This window comes from Urocitellus parryii, chromosome 14 (assembly GCF_045843805.1).
Source record: "Urocitellus parryii isolate mUroPar1 chromosome 14, mUroPar1.hap1, whole genome shotgun sequence".
NCBI lineage: Eukaryota > Metazoa > Chordata > Mammalia > Rodentia > Sciuridae > Urocitellus > Urocitellus parryii.
Window position 1 is genome coordinate 4017956 of NC_135544.1, and position 21881 is coordinate 4039836.

At 37.3% G+C, this 21881-nt stretch overlaps 1 protein-coding gene across 1 annotated transcript in view; it reads left to right on the plus strand.

Annotated features, from left to right (window-relative positions):
• The window catches only part of Nrg1 (neuregulin 1), a 987318-nt gene that overhangs the window by 469935 nt on the left and 495502 nt on the right, over positions 1-21881 (plus strand). The gene's annotated exons all lie outside the window — the stretch shown is intronic.

The following is a 21881-nucleotide window of genomic DNA, read 5'->3' on the forward strand; positions in this document are numbered from 1 at the left end:
CTTTTTACTACTCAAGGTGAGATGTGTATGCTGATAACTGAGAAGGAAGTTTTCTGAAAAGCTATAGGATCCCCTACTTTGTCTGCTCACGAGAGAAAATAGCAAGAAATTCTGCAATGAGATAACTGTTACCAAGATGAGGGGTCTGTACCATTGCCTACTGTTGTCCAGAGGAAGAGTTGTTATTAGGCTGATTTTATACCCGGGTCGGTTGGAATTAGGTCTGACTCTAGTACAACTGACCATATAGGAAAAACTGACCCCCAGATTATTGTAAAATGGTTAAAACCAACCATTCTCTTATTTTGCAAATATGACATTGCTACCCCAAAATCAAGTTACTGAATTTTCATCAGCCAGTTGGATCAGCTGATGTTTTATGTTTAAAATGTTTAGGCTTCAACTAATTTAGGGATAGGATCATGGCCAAACAAAGAAGCTTTCATTAAAGAAGAAAGTGAATCACTAGCCTTCAAAGTGATTCTCCTGGAGATACTTACAAATCTGCCAATACTCTCTAGGCAGTACTTGTTTTTAGTATTTCCTGGATCCTTCCCTTCTTCCCTCACAGAGGTAATCAGAGCAGACTGAGAATCGTTTACCTGTCTCTGTGCTCCACAGTCCTCACACCTACTCCCACAGAACTTCTTCCAGAATCATTTACTCTTGTCATTCAGTAAATTTTCTTGATTTCTTGTGTGTCTAGCTTGCTGGGGGACTCGGAGAGGAGGAGCTGATGAGTAGATTTTTGTGTTTGTAAAAGTTATCCAAAGATTTTGACATTCGTTTTCTTCACTTAGGGAAGGGGGAAAGAGAACTAATGTAAAATAAGATTTTTAAACTAAAATTTTTAGTAAATTATACTTAAATGTTAAGAAAAGGGTGCTTTAAAGATCTATGCCTATAAAAATAACCCACTGGACATGTAAAATCTATGAGGCTTATTTCAGCCCTTTCTCTTGACTAGCTGATTCAAATGATTTCATTACACATTTCCATTTTCTTATTCTGTTGAACAGTTGAGAAGCATGTAAGCCATGTGTGCCTTGCACAGACTGAGAAGAGAAGAAAGGAAGGGACATTTATAGAAAGATTTTCCTGGGTCAGGTAGAGTGATAGAACATTCTACCTGTGCTACCTATTTAAGTCAGGAAGCAGCAATTAATATTTAGTGATTATGCAAATAGCAAATTTGACATTTAGTCTGACATTTTAAAAGAAGCATGGATGTAGAAACATTGTCTGGAAAACATGATTGCTCTATCAATATTATTTATTTTAAAGAGTAAACTTCATTACAAACCTAACTTATCCAGGTACTGATTTAATGAATATTGACTGAGTGTTTACCAGGAGCAGGAAATCCAACGAGGACACGAGTGTCCTAGTCCCTTATCTAGAAGGGACACAGGCACATAAGCAAGAGAGAAAAGATGTGTCTTGCGGAGAGATCCTGCAAGAGGGCTCTCTGCCATCGCAATCTAGATACTGAGGGTAGTTCATGAAGAAAAAAGGACAGGAATGGGGAGAGGGGATGAGTCCCTAGAAGAAATTGCAGGCTAAAAGGAGTTCTAACTGTCCAAATGTCAGCAGGGCCAAGAATAATCTGGAAGGATGGTGGCTTTGGTTGAGAGAGAGAGAGACGAGTGAGAAGCAAAGCTAGAGATAGAATCCGAGGTCATGTTAATGACTTTGCATTTTAGGTTAAGGAATTCCCACTTCATCTGAAGGTCATGGAAGACTCAGATTCAGGACAGTAATTAAGAAAGATCACTCTGGCTTTTGTGTGGAGAACAGACTGTGCGAGGACAAGACCAGAGTCAGAGAGGCCACGGGAGACTGCTGCTGTACCTTGAGCCAGACCTAACTGCCAGGGTCATTGTCAGTAGCAATAGAGATAAATATATGAGTCAAGGATGTGTTTAGATGGAGAGAGAGATCTTGATGATTCTTTAAATTCCAAAGTGAAAAAGAGAGAGGATTTAAGAATGGCTTACACATAAAATATAGGGGAGTCCTTTCTATTCTGGGGTGGGGAGACTGTTGTAGAATATGCTAGAAATTGGTGGGCATGAGACAACCACCGAGACTGCAATTCTCAATGCCATGCAGAGCATGTGTGTTTAGATTCTGAAAACTGAATTTATATCTCAGTTAGAATTTCAGACCCATTTCTCAATAGGAACAGAGAGAGAGAGAGAGAGAGAGAAGAAGGGGTGGGCACAGGAAGGAATAAGCTGCTCTGTAGTGCGCTGTTTTTCCCAGACCTCCCATCCAGTGTTTCCAGGGTCATCAAAGAGGGTGCAGTGCTCCTGTCCATCAGAGAGAGTAGAGAGAGCTCTCTGGGAGCCGGACAGAGAAGATGCTTCAGCGCCCAACAGCCCAACAGCAACTCCACCACTGAGTATATCAACATACTTCAGTGAGAGAACTTACCCTTAGGGAAACAGATCATTTGTTTCAACCACGGAAAGATGTTCTTTTGTGTCTATTTGAGAAAAATGACAAACTTTTCTGGGCTAGGGACATAGTAAGTGCTACAAAAGCATGAGCTGTGGATTTCAGAGTTACTATTAAGTAACTTGGCAAAATGCCTTCAGGCTTTAGGCTTCTGGCTTCCGTAGCCTGCACACTTTTCTCTGAGCCTCCATGACACAGGAGGGCCTTTTAGCTTTCAGCCATGTCAGAACATACACTTTCTCAACTACCAAATCTCTGTTGAACAGCTTGCCTTTCGTATCTGGAAAACATTTGGTATGCATTAGCCAAGACTGTCCAGTCTGAACAACGATATTGACCATGAACCTTGGTCTTCCCTCTCTTCAACCACAAATGCCTTGGACCACTTTGCTTTCCTTCATCACGGATCCCTACTGTGGTGATAGTCTGCAGGTCCTACTATTTTGCATTGAATCCCCAAATCTGTGGAAATCATAATATATTTATATTCTTTTCAAGGACTGCACATGACACATTGAAGACTGATGTGCAACTAAAACTGTGTTCACCCCCGACACGAAGCAGCCTCGATGCTAAAGCTGTTCCTGTTCCACAATGCCATCTTTTAAACCTGAGCATGAAGTTTTGTTTTGAGTCTTTTTTTCGCTCCTCAGTTTGTTAGTACTATCTATTAAGTTTTTGTCAGGGAAATTTATGTTTTGCCTTGCCAGGGCTCTGTGCGATGCTTTCACCATTCTTTTTGATGCATGGCTCCTGCGCTTCTTCAGAATGGGAGTTGGTGAAATTTCCTTCTGTTGGAATTTTTGTTTCTCACCCCTCACCCTCTCTGTAGAGTTTTGTAGATGCATTCTATAACTGTGTAAGTCAGCCTTTCTATTCTTTCCAGCTGGTAAAAAACTATTGAATCTAGGGTTGTGGTTATTCTTTTAGTGTCATGGAGACCTCCAGCATTCTGGTGATGCCCAGGGACCATTTCTCAGGAGAATATTGTTAAATACATATGTCAAGTATATAATATCACAAAGAAAGACAATCAAATAGAAAGAGTTAAATATTTTTAAAGTTGTGATATAAATGAACTTATGCATTAAGGTGCATTAAGATCTAGTAGCAGAGTAAATTACTTATTTCAGAAAATCTGTGATTGGTGACAAAAACCATAGGGACTATTACTGGGAAAGTAGTCAAAGAGGATAACAAATCAGGTTTAGTAACATCAATAAACAAATATGGATAGAAGAACAAACCATATCTCAATAATAACCCTAAATGTTAATGGCTTAAACTCACCAATTAAGAGACACAGGCTAGTAGAATGGATCAAAAAACAAGACCCAACAATATGCTGTCTACAGGAGATGCATTTGATAGGAAAAGATATACATAGACTGAAGGTGAAAGGTTGGGAAAAATCATATCACTCATATGGACCGCGGAAACAAGCAGGAGTGTCCATACTCATATCTAATAAAATAGATTTCAAGCCAAAGCTAATCAAAAGGGATATAGAAGGACACTTCATACTGCTCAAGGGAACCATACACCAACAAGACATAACAATCATAAATATATATGCCCCAAATAATGGTGCAGCTGTGTTCATCAAGCAAACTCTTCTCAAGTTCAAGAGTCTAATAGACCAACATACAATAATCATGGGAGACTTCAACACACCTCTCTCACCACTGGACAGATCTTCCAAACAAAAGTTAAATAAGGAAACTATAGAACTCAATAACACAATTAACAACCTAGACTTAATTGACATATATAGACTATACCACCCAACATCAAGTAGCTACACTTTTTTCTCAGCAGCACATGGAACCTTCTCAAAAATAGACCATATACTATGTCACAGGGCAACTCTTAGACAATACAAAGGGGTAGAGATAATACCATGCATCTTATCTGATCATAATGGAATGAAACTGAAAATCAATGATAAAAGAAGAAAGGAAAAAGCAAGCATCACCTGGAGAATGAACAATAGGTTGCTGAGTGATCAATGGGTTTTAGAAGACATCAAGGAGGAAATTAAAAAAATTACTAGAGTTAAATGAAAACACAGACACAACATATCGGAATCTATGGGACACATTGAAAGCAGTTCTAAGAGGAAAATTCATTGCTTGGAGTTCATTCCTCAAAAAAAGAAAAAACCAAAAAATAAATGATCTCATACTTCATCTCAAAATCCTGGAAAAAGAAGAGCAAAACAACAGCAAAAGAAGTAGAAGGCAAGAAATAATTAAAATCAGAGCTGAAATTAATGAAATTGAAACAAAAGAAACAATTGAAAAAATTGACAAAACTAAAAGCTGGTTCTTTGAAAAAATAAATAAAATTGACAGACCCTTAGCCATGCTAACGAAGAGAAGAAGAGAGAGAACCCAAATTACTAGCATACGGGATGAAAAAGGCAATATCACAACAGACACTTCAGAAATACAGAAGATAATCAGAAATTACTTTGAATCCTTATACTCCAATAAAATAGAAGATAGTGAAGGCATAGATAAATTCCTTGAGTCCTATGATCTGCCCAGATTGAGCCAGGAGGATATAGACAACCTAAACAGACCAATAACAATAGAGGAAATAGAAGAAACCATCAAAAGACTACCAACTAAGAAAAGCCCAGGACCGGATGGGTATACAGCAGAGTTTTACAAAACCTTTAAAGAGGAACTAACACCAATACTTTTCAAGCTATTTCAGGAAATAGAAAAAGAGGGAGAACTTCCAAATTCATTCTACGAGGCCAACATCACCCTGATTCCGAAACCAGACAAAGACACATCAAAGAAGGAAAACTACAGACCAATATCTCTAATGAACCTTGACGCAAAAATCCTCAATAAAATTCTGGCGAATCGGATTCAAATACATATCAAAAAAATTATACATCATGATCAAGTAGGATTCATCCCTGGGATGCAAGGCTGGTTTAATATACGGAAATCAATAAATGTTATTCACCACATCAATAGACTTAAAAATAAGAATCATATGATCATCTCAATAGATGCAGAAAAAGCATTCGACAAAGTACAGCATCCCTTTATGTTCAAAACGCTAGAAAAATTAGGGATAACAGGATCATACCTCAACATTGTAAAAGCAATCTATGATAAGCCACAGGCCAGCATCATTCTGAATGGAGAAAAATTGAAGGCATTCCCTCTAAGATCTGGTACAAGACAGGGATGCCCTCTCTCACCACTTCTGTTCAACATAGTCCTCGAAACACTGGCCAGAGCAATTAGACAGTCAAAAGAAATTAAAGGCATAAAAATAGGAAAAGAAGAACTTAAATTATCACTATTTGCAGATGATATGATTCTATACCTAGCAGACCCAAAAGGGTCCACAAAGAAGCTATTAGAGCTAATAAATGAATTCAGCAAAGTGGCAGGATATAAGATCAACACGCATAAATCAAAGGCATTCCTGTATATCAGCGACAAATCCTCTGAAACGGAAATGAGGGCAACTACTCCATTCACAATATCCCCCCAAAAAATAAAATACTTGGGAATCAACCTAACAAAAGAGGTGAAAGATTTATACAATGAAAATTACAGAACCCTAAAGAAAGACATAGAAGAAGACCTTAGAAGATGGAAAAACATACCCTGCTCATGGATAGGCAGAACTAACATCATCAAAATGGCGATATTACCAAAAGTTCTCTATAAGTTCAATGCAATGCCAATCAAAATCCCAACAGCATATCTTGTAGAAATCGATAAAAGAATCATGAAATTCATATGGAATAATAAAAGACCCAGAATAGCAAAAACAATACTAAGCAGGAAGTGTGAATCAGGCGGTATAGCGATACCAGACTTCAAACTATACTACAGAGCAATAGTAACAAAAACAGCATGGTACTGGTACCAAAACAGGCGGGTGGACCAATGGTACAGAATAGAGGACACAGTAACCAATCCACAAAACTACAACTATCTTATATTTGATAAAGGGGCTAAAAGCATGCAATGGAGGAAGGATAGCATCTTCAACAAATGGTGCTGGGAAAACTGGAAATCCATTTGCACCAAAATGAATCTGAATCCCTATCTCTCGCCGTGCACAAAAGTTAACTCAAAATGGATCAAGGAGCTTGATATTAAATCAGAGACACGGCATCTGATAGAAGAAAAAGTTGGTTATGATCTACACGCTGTGGGATCGGGCTCCAAATTCCTCAATAGGACACCCATAGCGCTAGAGTTAACAAATAGAATCAACAAATGGGACTTACTCAAACTAAAAAGTTTTTTCTCAGCAAAAGAAACAATAAGAGAGATAAACAGGGAGCCTACATCCTGGGAACAAATCTTTACTCCACACACTTCAGATAGAGCCCTAATAACCAGAATATACAAAGAACTCAAAAAATTAGACAATAAGATAACAAATAACCCAATCAATAAATGGGCCAAGGACCTGAACAGACACTTCTCAGAGGAGGACATACAATCAATCAACAAGTACATGAAACAATGCTCACCATCGCTAGCAGTCAGAGAAATGCAAATCAAAACTACCCTAAGATACCATCTCACTCCAGTAAGACTGGCAGCCATTAGGAAGTCAAACAACATTAAGTGCTGGAGAGGATGCGGGGAAAAGGGCACTCTTGTTCATTGCTGGTGGGACTGCAAATTGGTGCAGCCAATTTGGAAAGCAGTATGGAGATTTCTCGGAAAGCTGGGAATGGAACCACCATTTGACTCACCTTTCCCCTTCTCGGTCTATTCCCTAAAGCCCTAACAAGAGCATGCTACAGGGACACTGCTACATCGATGTTCATAGCAGCTCAATTCACGATAGCAAGACTATGGAACCAGCCTAGATGCCCTTCAATAGATGAATGGATAAAAAAAATGTGGCATTTATACACTATGGAGTATTACTCTGCATTAAAAAATGACAAAATCATAGAATTTGGAGGGAAATGGATGGCATTAGAGCAGATTATGCTAAGTGAAGCTAGTCAATCTTTAAAAAACAAATACCAAATGACTCCTTTGATATAAGGGGTGTAAACAAGGACAGGGTAGGGACGAAGAGCTTGAGAAGAAGATTTACAGTAAATAGGGATGAGAGGTGGGAGGGAAAGGGAGTGAGAAGGGAAATTGCATGGAAATGGAAGGCAATCCTCAGGGTTATACAAAATGTCATTTAAGAGGAAAGGAGGGGTAAGACAAGAGAATACAAATGGAAGAAATGATTTACAGTAGAAGGGGTAGAGAGAGAAAAGGGGAGGGGAGGGGAGGGGAGGGGAGGGGGGATAGTAGACAATAGGACAGACAGCAGAATACATCAGACACTAGAAAGGCAATATGTCAATCAATGGAAGGGTAACTGATGTGATACAGCAATTTGTATACGGGGTAAAAGCGGGAGTTCATAATCCACTTGAATCAAACCGTGTAATATGATGTATTAAGAACTATGTAATGTTATGAACGACCAATAAAAAAAAAAGAAAAATAAAAAAAAAAAAGCAAAAACCATAGGGACTATTACTATTTTGTTTTGCTTTGTTTTAAATCATTTACTTCTGTATTGACAAAATTGCATATATTTATCATCTATAACATGATGTTTTCATGAATGTATACATTGTGGGATGGCTGAATCAAGCTAATTAATACATGTATTGCCTCACATATCATTTTTCTGTAGTGAGAACACTTAAAATTTACAATTGGCAATTTTAAGTGATAACATTGTTTAACTCTAGTTAACATGTTGGAAAATAAGTCCCTTGAATTTGTTCCTCCCATCTAATTGAAATTTTATATTCTTTTACCAATATTTCCCTAGTTCCCCAGGATCCCCCAATCCCAGTAACCAATATTTTACTTTCTACTTTGACAAGTTCAACATTTTTCTATTTCACTACTTATTAAGTGGGTTCATGTGGATATTCTGTGCCTGGCTCAATTCACTTCACAAAATAGTACTGTTATTATGAATGTGATTTGTTGTATATATTGGAAATCAATGAAAATGCTGATTTTTTTCAGTTGATTTTCTCCCATCCAAGTTAATGGATGCACTGGGTCCTATGCACACATGCCTGAGGGGTGTCTGGACCCTGCTTATGATCCTTTGTGTTTTCACTTCACATCAAATACCCATCTCATCTATGAAACTTACCTTCAGGTCACTAGGGAATTCACTTATTTACCTTGCTTCTATGATACCTGGTTTATCCTATTCTTACCATTAGTTTTTCTGTGTATCCTCTTTGTAAATATCTCTGTTTAGTCCCTTTTTTCCCTTATTATATAGGACATTGTCTGGCTTATTGCAGTCACTCAATAAATGTGTGTTTAGTAAGTGAATTAAGGCCATACACAGCTTCTGATTAAGTTTTCCCAGGTTCCCAGTCAACAAAGGACTTATGCATTAATTTATGCATTTCTACCAGGGGCACCATGTCCAGGCATTGACCTTTACTAAAGGTGGGCTTCCAGCAGTGCCTTCTTGGTCCAGCAGTGTCTTCTTGGCATAATCTTAACCTTTTACTCTGGTTTGTTATCCAGTTCATCTCTCCTGAAGCCAAAGTTATTGGTTTATAACTGAATCCTCGAGGTATTTTAATACTTTATAAACATACAAATGGAAAAATTAATTGCATTGTTACATAAAAATATATTTTAAAGATTACCAGCAAACAAATAAGTACTTCTATTTGTAACTGGGAAAACAACTGACAATGGAATATTAGTTGTTTACAAGGCAATTATTCTGAAAAATGTGCTGGGAGATTATAAATAAACTTAACTATCAGTAAACAATGTGCTTCCAGAAAAAAAAATTATTCTAATTAGTCTAAGTGTATTACACTTAGCAGTAAATAGCATGAACCAGCTTCTATTTAAGTGTAAATTTTTACCTCCTTACTCAGTTTGGCTGTGTCTAAGTCAGCCATCCAAGATCTGCCTAAGGTTGGCTAACATGGTGTTATAGCCCTTCGTACAAAGAGGAGGTGGGCAGTCTCTGGGAAATAATGGAAAGGCATTCATTCTGGTAACAAGTATGGAGGATCAGAAAGAGAAAAACACAAGGAGCAGCAGAGAGAGCTGAAGCTCTTAGAAAGGGGACCATGGGCATCTCCTGTACTGCACTCAGCGGACCATGGAGAGGGCAGGTGTGGTCAGTCTAGCTAGCTCCCATTTTCCCACTCTCTCTCCCATTTTCTCTCACCTCCTTGTCTCTACCTAAGTTGTCTTAGGGCTAACTTCTAAATGGTTATACAATTCATATAATTTTATATTTTAGTTAATATAAAATATTTGTACAATAAAGTTAATACCAGCTCACAATAACTTTTTCCTATGAAAAACATTTTCCTATGTTTAAAATATGTATATATATATATATTATGTCATAATAATTGAGATTAAGGAATAAAGCAATTTCTTCCTATTTCACTTTCTAAAATTTTCAAAGTATTTATTTCTTTTCTCTTAAAAAATTTGTACCACCTTAATTGGAAGAGAAAAATGGGAATGAAAACATGTGAGTTCAAACAAGGCCAGGTGAATATGAAATATTTTGGAAAAGAATTATAATTAGTAATTTTTTCTCTCTTTTTTTTTTAGTACCATGCTTACATATCCCATTTTAAGAGAGGGGAGAAAATAAATTAACCTCATTAAATTCTAAGAAGACCAGGGAAGATAAAGTTTTCATTACAATCAGTGAACAGTGGAGTCGGGACAGTATCACATCCTTTCTCTATACAGCGTGCCTTCTAGCTGAAGGAGAGTCCTTTATCACAAACCTTCATTGAGATGATGGAGATTTGTGAGTCACATGGGACAAGATTTCCAGCCTCCCCCCATGTCAGACAAAGCTTTCCTGTGCTGCCCATGACTAGGGTCAAGCCATTTTCTCTTTCTGTTCTGTCTCCTTCTATCTTTCTCTCTCTCTCTTGGTTCCAACCAGACAATATATTCCAATTTTTATCCTTTTTTTTTTCTATTCAAGCCCTCTAGCTCTGCCCAAGGCAAAATGCTGCAGGGACTAGAAAGATGAAGCAGCTAAGTAAAATCGATAGTGACAGCCAGTGAACGCATATGAATTGCAACAAGCCAATGTTCAACATTGTCTCTTGGGTCTCCCCCTGACATTAACAGCACCGAGTTTCCTGATTTAAGGTTCTCACAAAACAAAAAATCAAATAACTAAACAAGTGTCAGCCACTCATGGTCTTGAGGTTAATAAATTTGCTCTTCATTAATCTCAAATTAGAATACTTGAGTAGACTCACATTTGGGATAGGCACAGCCAGCCTACAAGGGGTTTATTACCTATAAATCAGAGAAGAGATAAGAAAACACGTGTTCAGTCCTCATTAGCCACTTCAGACAGGGTGTACAGCTCTTTAACATGTAGATGACATATCCCAAGGAGATGGGCTGAGAATTAACGACCCTGAGGCAGGAAGCAACCTAACTCAGTTCAATCTCTCCTCCCTGGTCATTCAGTCATTTCCTTTAAACCTACTTTGTATTGGTTGTGTTGAGACAAGAAATTATTTTCTTTGACAATTAAGGGGCATTGTTTAGAATGTGTTGGGATCTTAAGAAAACTTAGTAATCCCCTAATTATACATTGCATTATTTATATGGTATACATGCACACCTATGAATATTTATTTATCTTTTTTATCATCTGTCTTAATCATTTCAAGCAGTGGTAAAGAAATAGCATATCAGCACGTCTCATAGTATCTCCTATAAAAGTTTACTTTGACACTTAAAACTCATCAGAAGTAAAGTTCTTCCATTTTCCTGAAGGTCCATAGACACAGTTTCAGAACCTAATGTGTTGATGTTTTATTTTTGCAGAGGACAAGCAAAATCAAAGCCCAACATATGCCTTAAATACCATGAATTCATTATCCACTGGCGCTGTGTTGATAAGAATTTTATTTAGCCTCTAACTTTTCAGGGATCATGATAAACATGATAACATTTAAAAACATTTCAATTGTGATAACTATTATTTTTTCAATATATGATAAGTTTTATGAAAAATTAAGGGAAGTGTCTGGAAACTGAACATATTTAGTAGTACTAAAAATGTTTTCCTCAAAAGAAGTGTACTTGTTTTTACTTTAATAGTAAGAGCTATTTCATAGCCCATATATTATAGTGTATTTATCTACATACTTTTCATCTTTATTTGAGATAGAAATAGAATGTAAAGATTTAAAGGTCCTGCCTGAAGCAAATATATATATATTTAATTTTTGGAATGATAGTGAAGCTTCCTAGGATATTAAAGTAAGATACTGAAACGGTGGGCTTCCAAGGATACTTCCTTGGGAAATACTTAGAAGTTAATTTTAGTTAAGGACTTGGTGGTATCAAAGGAAGTGAGTTAAAAGTAGAATTCTCAAGGGGACCCTTCTATTTTATGATCCCTCATTCTTTCCCCATAGATAGCATTCTGGAGACTTATTTATGTGAATTAATAAATGAAATCCATAGCTCTTTCTTCATTTTTCCTGAGCCTATTTATTAAGGGGAAGATCTTCAGCAACCTTCTGAATTTGTATTCCATACCCCCATGAACCCACATGCACATGTGCACATACACGTTTAGCCCTTGAGGCACTAAGCAGAGAATAATAACACCGGGAAGACAGCAATAAAGATATGTGTTTCTGTAAGCAAATAGGATGGATTGATGTTACTCTATTACCTCTGAGTTCTTTCTTCCTTTGGAGAGAGATTGGTATATTTAATCATGTCAGAGCTTTCTCTCTGTTTAATATGGCTGAATACATTGTATTTTTTCCTTAATGTTTCTGTCCCAAACTAGGTCCCAATGGTTGTTAGTGGTCAAACTGAAGCTAGCCTGGGAATAAGGACAAAATAGCATAACTGTTCATAGGTGCTTACTCAAGGTTATAGCTGGGCCAGGTGAAGAAGTTCCTCAGAGTGTTCCTAACTCTGCAACCATTGTTCTGAGGTCAGTTCCTACAGAAGTTATTCCAAAAGAACCCAAAGTATGTTTCTCATAATGTAGTCAATAGCCAGGCTTTACCCAGAGGCTGTAAGAAAGATCCTCTGACTATCACACCATCTTGCCTAGAGGTTATATGAAATTTACTCAATAAATTGATTTTTCTGTTCTAATAAGAAAACAGAAGTACTTAGATTTGGTAGTGGGAATACAAATTTTAACTCATAATTCAATCTCCACTCTGCTGGTAGTGCAAGAAAGGCATGGAAATACATAACCTCACTACCCATAGTGTAGTCCTTTCCAGGAGCTTGCTAGAAATGCAAACTCTCAGGTCCCACCTAGAACCTGCATATTCACAAGATCTTTTGGATTTTAATGGGAATCTATATTTTAACACAATCAGCATTTTAACAAGATATAGTTTCACATGTAAAATAAAGTTTAAGAAGCATTGTTGGAAACAATTTGAAGTCTGCTATCATGATCTCAGTTTTGGTAGTTGGCTTTTCACAGTATTTACCAGCCTCTCTGCCCTATTTAGACTACTTGTAGACAGCTCCATAGTCAGATTCATAGTTACTTAATTGCCTGGTCTCTACCATACACAGTTTCAAGGTTGCTCAGGAGAACTAAATCTTAGCTCTTATTCTGCTCACCACAGGCTGCCTACAGTCACTGGCTTTCTCACAGACTGGTGCTCTTTCCACTATAGCACACTAATTTGACTAATTGTATGCTCAAATTGTTGTGTGTTAGTTTCTAACCAGGACATTGATGGTAGTTATTTCCAGTGAAGGTCAGGGTCCATTCATTCAAATGGAAGCAGAATTGGAGCCTGTTGAATATTAAAGGAATCACTTCCATTGTGAAAACCATCATGCTGCTCTTAACAACTTTATATCATTTTCATGAGTACTTACTAAAAGTTAAATATAGGTTGTATTAGTGTACTGCTGTTCATCTGCCTACCAATGCTGTTTGTGATTTCTATGACATAGTATTTTGGAGTTATACTGCATGGTGTGTTAAATATTGCCAGGGATACTAAGAATAGAAGAGCACTTTCCTCATGATATTTTATCTTGAATTATTTATGTAAATAATAAGAGCAAACTGTTTTAATTTGTTAATCTATATTTTCCTAAGAAAAGAATCAATGGGATCTCTGATTCAAGAACAAATGACAAACGATGATCCCTAAAGTCAGGGATCATTGCTCTAGGCTGCTGATAAATGGCTCCCTTGAGGTTCACTACCTGCACATAAAACATCTGTGATTTGGGAAGCATCCACCTTGTTTTAACTGGAACTGCTGAAGGAAGTAGAATCTTTAGCAATATCACTGCATTTACTTTATCATGTTCCTCCAATTGGCCATATAGTTATTTACCAAACACTGGGGTTTCCATTAGTGCTGGATTACTGTTAGAATCCTTATAGTTATGGAAGGATGTTGTCAATAATTGTGTGGTATGCAACTTCATCAATGCTCATGTTATATTAATAATAGATTTTGATGAATTATAGACTGCTCTGCCTTTGTTACATTTCATTCCTTTTTTAAGTTCAAAATTGAGCAAGTAAATTGAGCAAGTTTGGTAATCAGCAATATGTGAATGAGCCATTAAAATAAAAAAAGAAAGAAATCCCATTGAAAAAGCAATTCTGACCTTGACAAGTGAAGGTGATAGCTGGGTGCAAGTTAAAACCACAGTGTCCTTTGAAAGAAAAATCCACCACGTAAAATATAACCCACTTGAATTAAAAGTATGAAATATGATATGTCAAGATCATTGTAATGTTTTGAGCAACCAATAAAAAAATATAATAAATAAATTTAAAAGTTCAAAATTGAGCAAGTAAATCAGTTGAGATTGGGTACATTAATTTACTAGAATAGATATTTGTCAACAATGTTCTAAAAAAACAAGGTACAGGTTGAGTATATTATTATGTGCTTTCATGAAAATAGCAGTGGAAACACCCCTAAATCCTTTGATCAAAATTTATTAACATATAGAAATATTTTTCTCCATATGCTTTTAAAAAGAGTATTCTCTATATTCTCTACAGACATTTCTTCTAGGGCTCATTAGAAAAAAAAAAAAAAGGAGAAAATATTTCTAACTGTCCAGCAGTCTCCAAGATGATCCTGAAAGCCTCAGTGGCCAGATTATCATATGAATTTGATCTTAATGACACTCTCAGTTCACTGTGTTCTGTACTGAAAGCTAAATTTTAGATTTTTTTTTTCTTGAACAAATAAAGGCGACAGCTGTGAGGTTGCAGTTCATCTTTCCAGATTCACCCTACCACTCGCTGTGCAAAGTTGAGAGCCCTTAAAGCCACACCTCCAGATTCCTGCAGAATTTCATGGCCAACAGCTATTGGGATAGTGTTTCTATTGAAATGTAATTAGTATGCAAACACATATCATTCTGTTCCTGAAACTCCTCTTAGGTTTTGTAAGAACTATGGTTTTACCCCACTTGTAGCCTAAAAATTTAGTCTGTTATGAATGCTGGCAGAAGACACAAGACTCAAAATAAAATAAAATAAAAATATATTCATAAATTATGTACAATAAAATATGATGTAGGAAAACATAAAAAAAAGAAGCAGACACAAGACTCCTGTGTCAGAGATGAAGGATAGCTTATCACTGCAGGAACATTAGTAGTAGAATATCAGGATTTGTGCAGATTCCCTAAAATTCTCTTTCCAATGGAGCAACAGGAAACGAGCCAGATGATGCCTGCATATATAGTAGGAAGGGGAATGCTGATCATAGGAAACCCCCACATTATCTAATGGCCTATAAATTTACCATTGGTCCTTTAATTCAGACAAAGACAGTATCTCTTTTATACTTGACAGTAAACAAATGCCCCTTTGCTCCAGATGGAGACAAAAAAATCTCACCTTCTGATGAATGTTTCCTATACAAACATTCTTGAAATAATAGTCCAAAACAAAGTTATTAGATCTTCTGTTTGCAAGATGTGCAGAAGTTTGAAAGGCCATTGTTCAATGATCATTGTTCCCACCATGGATTTCATAGATGTCAATAATTTTTTCCCATGTTGGTAAGAATGGTGCAATGTGAAATATTATTGCAGATGTATGTAATGTTAAGCCTTTTTTTCCATAAGAGAAGAATTTGCTTGGCTTCCTGAGCAGAATACAGGTTTCACTTATGTATCAACCTATTTAGATGAGCTGGGTTAAAACATAAATCAATTATATTTTTTCCTGAATCCTGTCCATATTTAGCTGGGTAAGTGAGAAGAACGAAGCAGGCAGAGGAGAGATTATATAGTGTCAAAGCAATATTTTTTCTCTTGTGCTTTTGTTGCCCATTTTAATGGTGATGGTCAGCAGCCAGGAGAGAGAGCCAAGGAAGGTGGGAAAGATTTCAGAGTTGGAGGCAGGAGAGTGTCAAGGAAGCTCCCAGAGGCTGAATTTGTCAAACCTAATCAGACCAGGCCCTGGAGCACAACACAATCAGGTCTTCAGCCACCAGGGTCAATGATAGCTATGCTGACCTCCCTGCTGTTTCTGGAATGTACCAGATAGGATCCTGCTTTAGGTCTTTTGTCTGGCTCTTGAATCTCATAGGTTCATTCTTCCCCCAGGTGAGCTGGGCTCACTCCCATTGTCTTCAAACCTTCAGATGTCACCTTGTCTGCACCCACCCTCACCTGCAATTACCTACACACCCAAACAGATACACAGAGACACCAAGGAACACATGCATACCAGTGTTCATTGAACACTGAACTCACTTTAACTGCTCAATTTTCCCTTCTTCCAACACACTATATTATTAATTCAACAAGAATGTAAGCTCATTGGACAGAGATGTTTTTTGATTTGTTCCCATTTTTAGTCAGCGTTTTTTGCCACTATGATCAAGAATAATTTGAGGACAAAAAGTTAATTTGGGGGCTCACAATTTTAAAGTCACAGTCCATAGATGGCCGACTTTGTTGCCGTGTGACAGCAACATTGTGACATTGTGACAGAGGGAAGCAAGTGGGAACATGGCATCAGGACGGAGAGAGAGCAAAAGAGAGACTCCCTTCACCATGGACAATATACCCTACAGACAAACCCCCAATGATTTATCTCCTCCAGTTATAACCTACTTGACTATAGTTACCTCCCAGTTAATCCCTATCAGGTAATTAATTCACTGACTGGGTTAAGGCTTTCACAACCTAACATTTTAACTCTAAGCCTTCTTACACTGTCCTATGTGAGCTTTGGGGATACACTCATATCTAAGCCATAGCATTCCTTGATGTTTCTTGGGCTTCTATATCACTGCCTGCTACATAAATAAATATTTTCAATAGATATTTGCTGAAGAATAAATGAATGAGTGTTGATTTTGATTTTTCATTGTTATTTGTCTTATTCCCAGGAAGAGAGACCTTTTGAGGTACCAATTCAGAACAGAAAGCATTAGGTTGGATTCTTTATTTGTAGGTGTTAAATAATAATAAATGAATGAATCATAGTAGTAGTGACCCTATTGATGATGATAATGAATTACATTGATATAGTGCCTTTCTTCTTCTACCTTTTTTTTTTTTGTATGTGGAATTCCCCTCAGTGTCAGAGTGATGGATTATCCTCAGCCCTCCTAGGAAAATGGCTATTCCATCTTAATGCAGGCTTTTAGAAATGAAAAATAATGCCTAGTACAATCAACTTTTAATTATCTTTACTAATGGAGTGCTGATGTTAAAGAAATAATCCCTGAATCATTTACATTTGTCTTCAGGATGCATGTAGGGGCTTGTATTCAGAAAAGAACATCAGAATACAAGTAGTGTGTGATAGCAGAATGAAATCTGGCCTTGGAGTTGAGAAAATGGATTTGGTAGAGGCTCAGCATTATGGACTCAATTGTGTCCCCACCCTTTCCCCCCCAAAAAAAGATATATTGGAATCATAAACCCCAGTAACTCATCATGTGACTTTATTTAAAGTACTTGAAGATACTGTCTTGACAGAGGTAATCAAATTAAAATAAGATCATTCAAGTGGGGCCTAAGCCAATATTATTGGTGTCTCTATTAAAAGGAGAAATTTAGACTCAGAGAAAAGCCCATCCATGGGGAAAATGCTACATAGATATTGGAGTTATTTTGTCACAAGTCAAGGAACTACCGGACACGAGGGGAGAAGCCTTCAATATCTCCTTTCTTTGTGCCTTTAGAGGAAGAAGACCTTGACATACTTCTAGCTTCTAAGACAACAAAACAACACATTTCTGTCGTGAGAGCCATCCCACTTACGGGAGTAGGTTATGACAGACTCAGGAAACCAAAACACTTGCAATTTAACATTTAACATGCCATTCCTTCATCTCCAAGCTTCTGTTTCTACATCTCTAAAATAGAAACCAAAGTCCCTTGCTGTATCATAAAGCCTTAAAGCTCTACAATGAAATCTTCTGACATAAAATACACATCATCGCTGCTTTTCCCGGTTTTGCAGTAAGCCTACCCCATCTTGGCATCCTCTAAATTAGGATGTTAATCTGAAAGAAAATTGCACACATAATCTTCAAAGCAGATAACATGCCTGCAGAAATTATTCTATTCAAATTTGAGAGTTTATATTTTATCCATCTCTGGGAAACTCAGAGTTTTAACATTTTCATATTTTAAAAAATAGCAAGAAGAGCATACCATCGCATGATGGTCCAGCTCTTATCTCTCTCTCCCTCTACGCAATCCACTCATGCTCTACACAATCCCACCCGACATCCATGTACTATTAGGAGAGAAAATGTAAGTATTCCTCAGGCCCAGCAGACAGAGTGAGGATGAGGAAAGTTAACACTTACATGCTGTAGCACCAGAGTACTCAAGTTGGGGCACCACCTCTCCCATTGAATGTTCTCCATTGCTTCATTTCATAATTGGAGTAAAGGCAAGTGGTGAGTGTACTCTCTGCTCCAAGACATGTGAAGAGTAAGATCAATGGAAAAGTTTGCTCTGAAGCACAGTCTCATTTTTAAAAGAGTCACTTCCCTTGTGATTTTTCCCCTTACTACACTTCTCTGAACAAAAAGATCATATCCGAGAGATGGTTTTAGCAAGCATGGAAGTTATTCTCCAGAAGAAAATACATCCATAGCATCATTTTTACCGAAAAAAAAGGAGGGATTCCTAAATGTTCTGATAAAGTCACCAACTTCTCAATAAGTACAGTTCATTCTTAGAAAATAACTAGAAGGCTAGGATTACCCTTGTATACGTTATTTAATACTCATTAAGGAAAAAGCATTTTATTATACCAAATACTATCAATAGCACATTTCTGTAACACCTATGACATGGAGAGGTTACTTCTTTGGGTGCAAAGACTGGAAGCAAGAGGTAGGCATCAAAAGCCCTAGAGCAGCTAAAATAGGTCATCACTAAAGCTCATGTGTGCTGGCTCTTAGTCAAAGCCTATTTATACCTGACATAATTCTAATATATTGACTTGTTTGGTTTACCAGCTCACATTAGCAGCCAGCACTATAGAACAAGAATCAGAAAAAAAATAATCTTCTAAAAGGATATGAAAGAATAAAAACCACAACATCAGGCCATTAAGTGTGGGCAAAAATAGCCTCCCAAACCACAGTAGTGTGAGTGTATCATTGACAAAGTTCAGTCATCCAGAGTTATAATAGTGACCTTGAAATCCTAGGACAGACACTGAATACTGTGATTTAGAAGAGTTTTGGAACAGTTAGTTCAGTGATATGGAAGACCCCATTCCCTGGCAATGCCAGAGGAGTGAAGAGTGATTGTGTTGGTGTGTATTCAAAGAATATGCAATAAAAAATATCCTTGCTGTTCTCTCTCTCTCTCTCTCTCTCTCTCTCTCTCTCTCTCTCTCTGTGTGTGTATGTGTGTGTGTAAGAGAGAGAGAGCACACTGTCTGTGCACACACAGTTGTAGTTCATGAAACAAGTTTTGGGTTGCCTACTATGTGCTTTGCACTGGCTGTGCTCTGGACAACCATGATGACGGAGATGAGCTTGCTGGCACAGGGAACTCCCAGACCTGGAGCAATCATGGAAGGAGGATATGGGCAATCATGAAAGTATGCAGGAACCGGCATGAAAGGAAAGCACGCCACAGGCTCTTCCCACAATAATCAGGGAAGGCTTTCTGATAAAAGAGCATTTTCATCATCTGTGTTTAGAACTTTAGACTCAGAATAATTGATGGTGAATGAAAAAGACTAAATAAAGTGGGATGAGAAAACACGACTGCCCAATTCATATAATGAATCCAGTCTCTGAATCAATCGGGTGTTAGTGAAAGCAGAAATGTGTCCAGCAGAGAGCCTTGGGAACAGAGAGGGGGGCACTTTTATTAAAGTCTTAGTTTCCAAATGATGGATGCCAACAAGAAAATAGCTTAAAATTCCAAGAGAAGTCTTTACCTTTCGTTCCATTGTAAGAGTGATGGCTTTTTAAAAGGCATTCAAATAAAGCCAAGGATGTTGAACAGTATGTCTCTATAAAGAGACTTGAAGTCTGTGAAATAAAAGTATATTCATAGACATTCTCTTATTTTCTACCATGATATTACTCTATTCCATCTTTTTCCCCCTATAGTTGCTCCCTTGAGTGTTTTGGAATGAGATTGCTAGATGCTACATTTTCAACACTGGTTTTCTATTGGGTGTGTTACCAGAACATTCTTACACTAGGAAAAAAACATTCTGGCCTTCTCTGAATTCTCTTGTTCACACATATGGACCAGGTGATCTGCTATCAGCCTCCTCTGTTATCCTCCTCACTGGGAGGTGGCTTTAGCTTTGCATGCATGTTTCAGTATCTCTGTTAAAAACTTAGTGACTGAACTCATGGCATTGCCTGCACAACCATGGAGCTAAGCTGGGCATCATGTGCCTCTAAGTGGGCCTGACTCTTGGCCTTGGGCAAGGTTTATCATTTCTGAGGACTCCATTTCTTTACTGAGAAACTGAGAGCTTAGATCAGATCATCTGTCAGATTCTTTTTACTTTCAACCTTTCAGAAGTGTCTGCTTTCAAATGATTTGCCAAAAGTCACACAACCATAAACATCTGGGATACATATATCGTTGGCTTGTTGTCTAACTTTGAACTAGTCATTTCAGCTAAACAACTAAAAAAAAAAATGGGGCTGGCCAAGAATCAAGGGATAGAAGACTTCTTTCCTAATATCCAATCGTTCATAAATTAAATGGTTCTGTTGCCCTTGACTTTTCCCTCCTCCACAGTGTGTGAACTTGTAGAGTCCTCTGACATTTTGAGCAAGGTTGAAAATGCTTGTCTTAATGCTTGGCTATGCACCAGGAAAAGATCTCCACCTTGCCACATCCTGGGAACATTTCCTCTCTGCTTTGACATCAGTTAAGCTCACACACACACACACACACACACACACACACACACACCATCCAGTGTTCTCCTGAGGATGAATAAATATTTCTGGGCCAAATACTGCATGAGGATTTGGGCAACATTTTGGCAGGATGAACAACGCTCACATTTATGGTTTTTGGCAAGACTATTGCTTGATCACTCTGTACTTCATGCAGGGCATTGTTTTCTAATGAAGATAACTTAGCTATCCTTAGGGTGATATTTGACACAATGGTTGCCTGAAAATATCATGTTTTCATAATGGATTCTTCTCCAACATCTGTTAGAGAAAATTAAAAGAAGGGTCAAGAGGAAGCATTTACTGTGCATCTATTTTCTTCCTGAGATTTCACAAGCTTCATGTCACTTGATGTTTACACAAATTTCATGAGGTCAATATGAAAATCCATGCTGTAACAAACCATGCTCTCCTTCATCTTTTTGTCTCATAGTTTTACTTTCTGAGATTCTTATTAGTTTGACATTGGATATTCTGACTATTTTTTTTTTCTTTATTACTTTTCTAAAATGCCTTTTGGGATTAAATTCTTGGAAACCTCCTCAAATTTATTTTTTAGTGCTTCCCTGGATGTTTTTACTTCAGATATTTAATTTTTAAGACTGCTGTCTGTCATCTTCTGATCGTTCACGTTTTGTAGTGCACTGTTCTTTTTTTTTTTTTTCAGAGTTCCTATGTTCACTCTGAGAGTTTGTTGTTAATGTTTTCTCTGCCTTTTATTTTTTTTTTTTCTGTCACTTTTTCTCAGTTGTTTATGTGAATCTCTTTCTCTTTTTTATAATGGAGGCTTTTCTCACTTCACTGGTGATCCTCAGCTGTCCTCTTATATTTAAAAATAAGACATTGGAATGCATATTGGAAACTCTGTGCCTGTGTAGGAATAGAAAGCTATCTTTCTATAAGAGTTACTCCCAGTAACTAGTCTCCCACAATTCTCTGAGACCATTCAATTTGCTGGTTTCCTACCTTA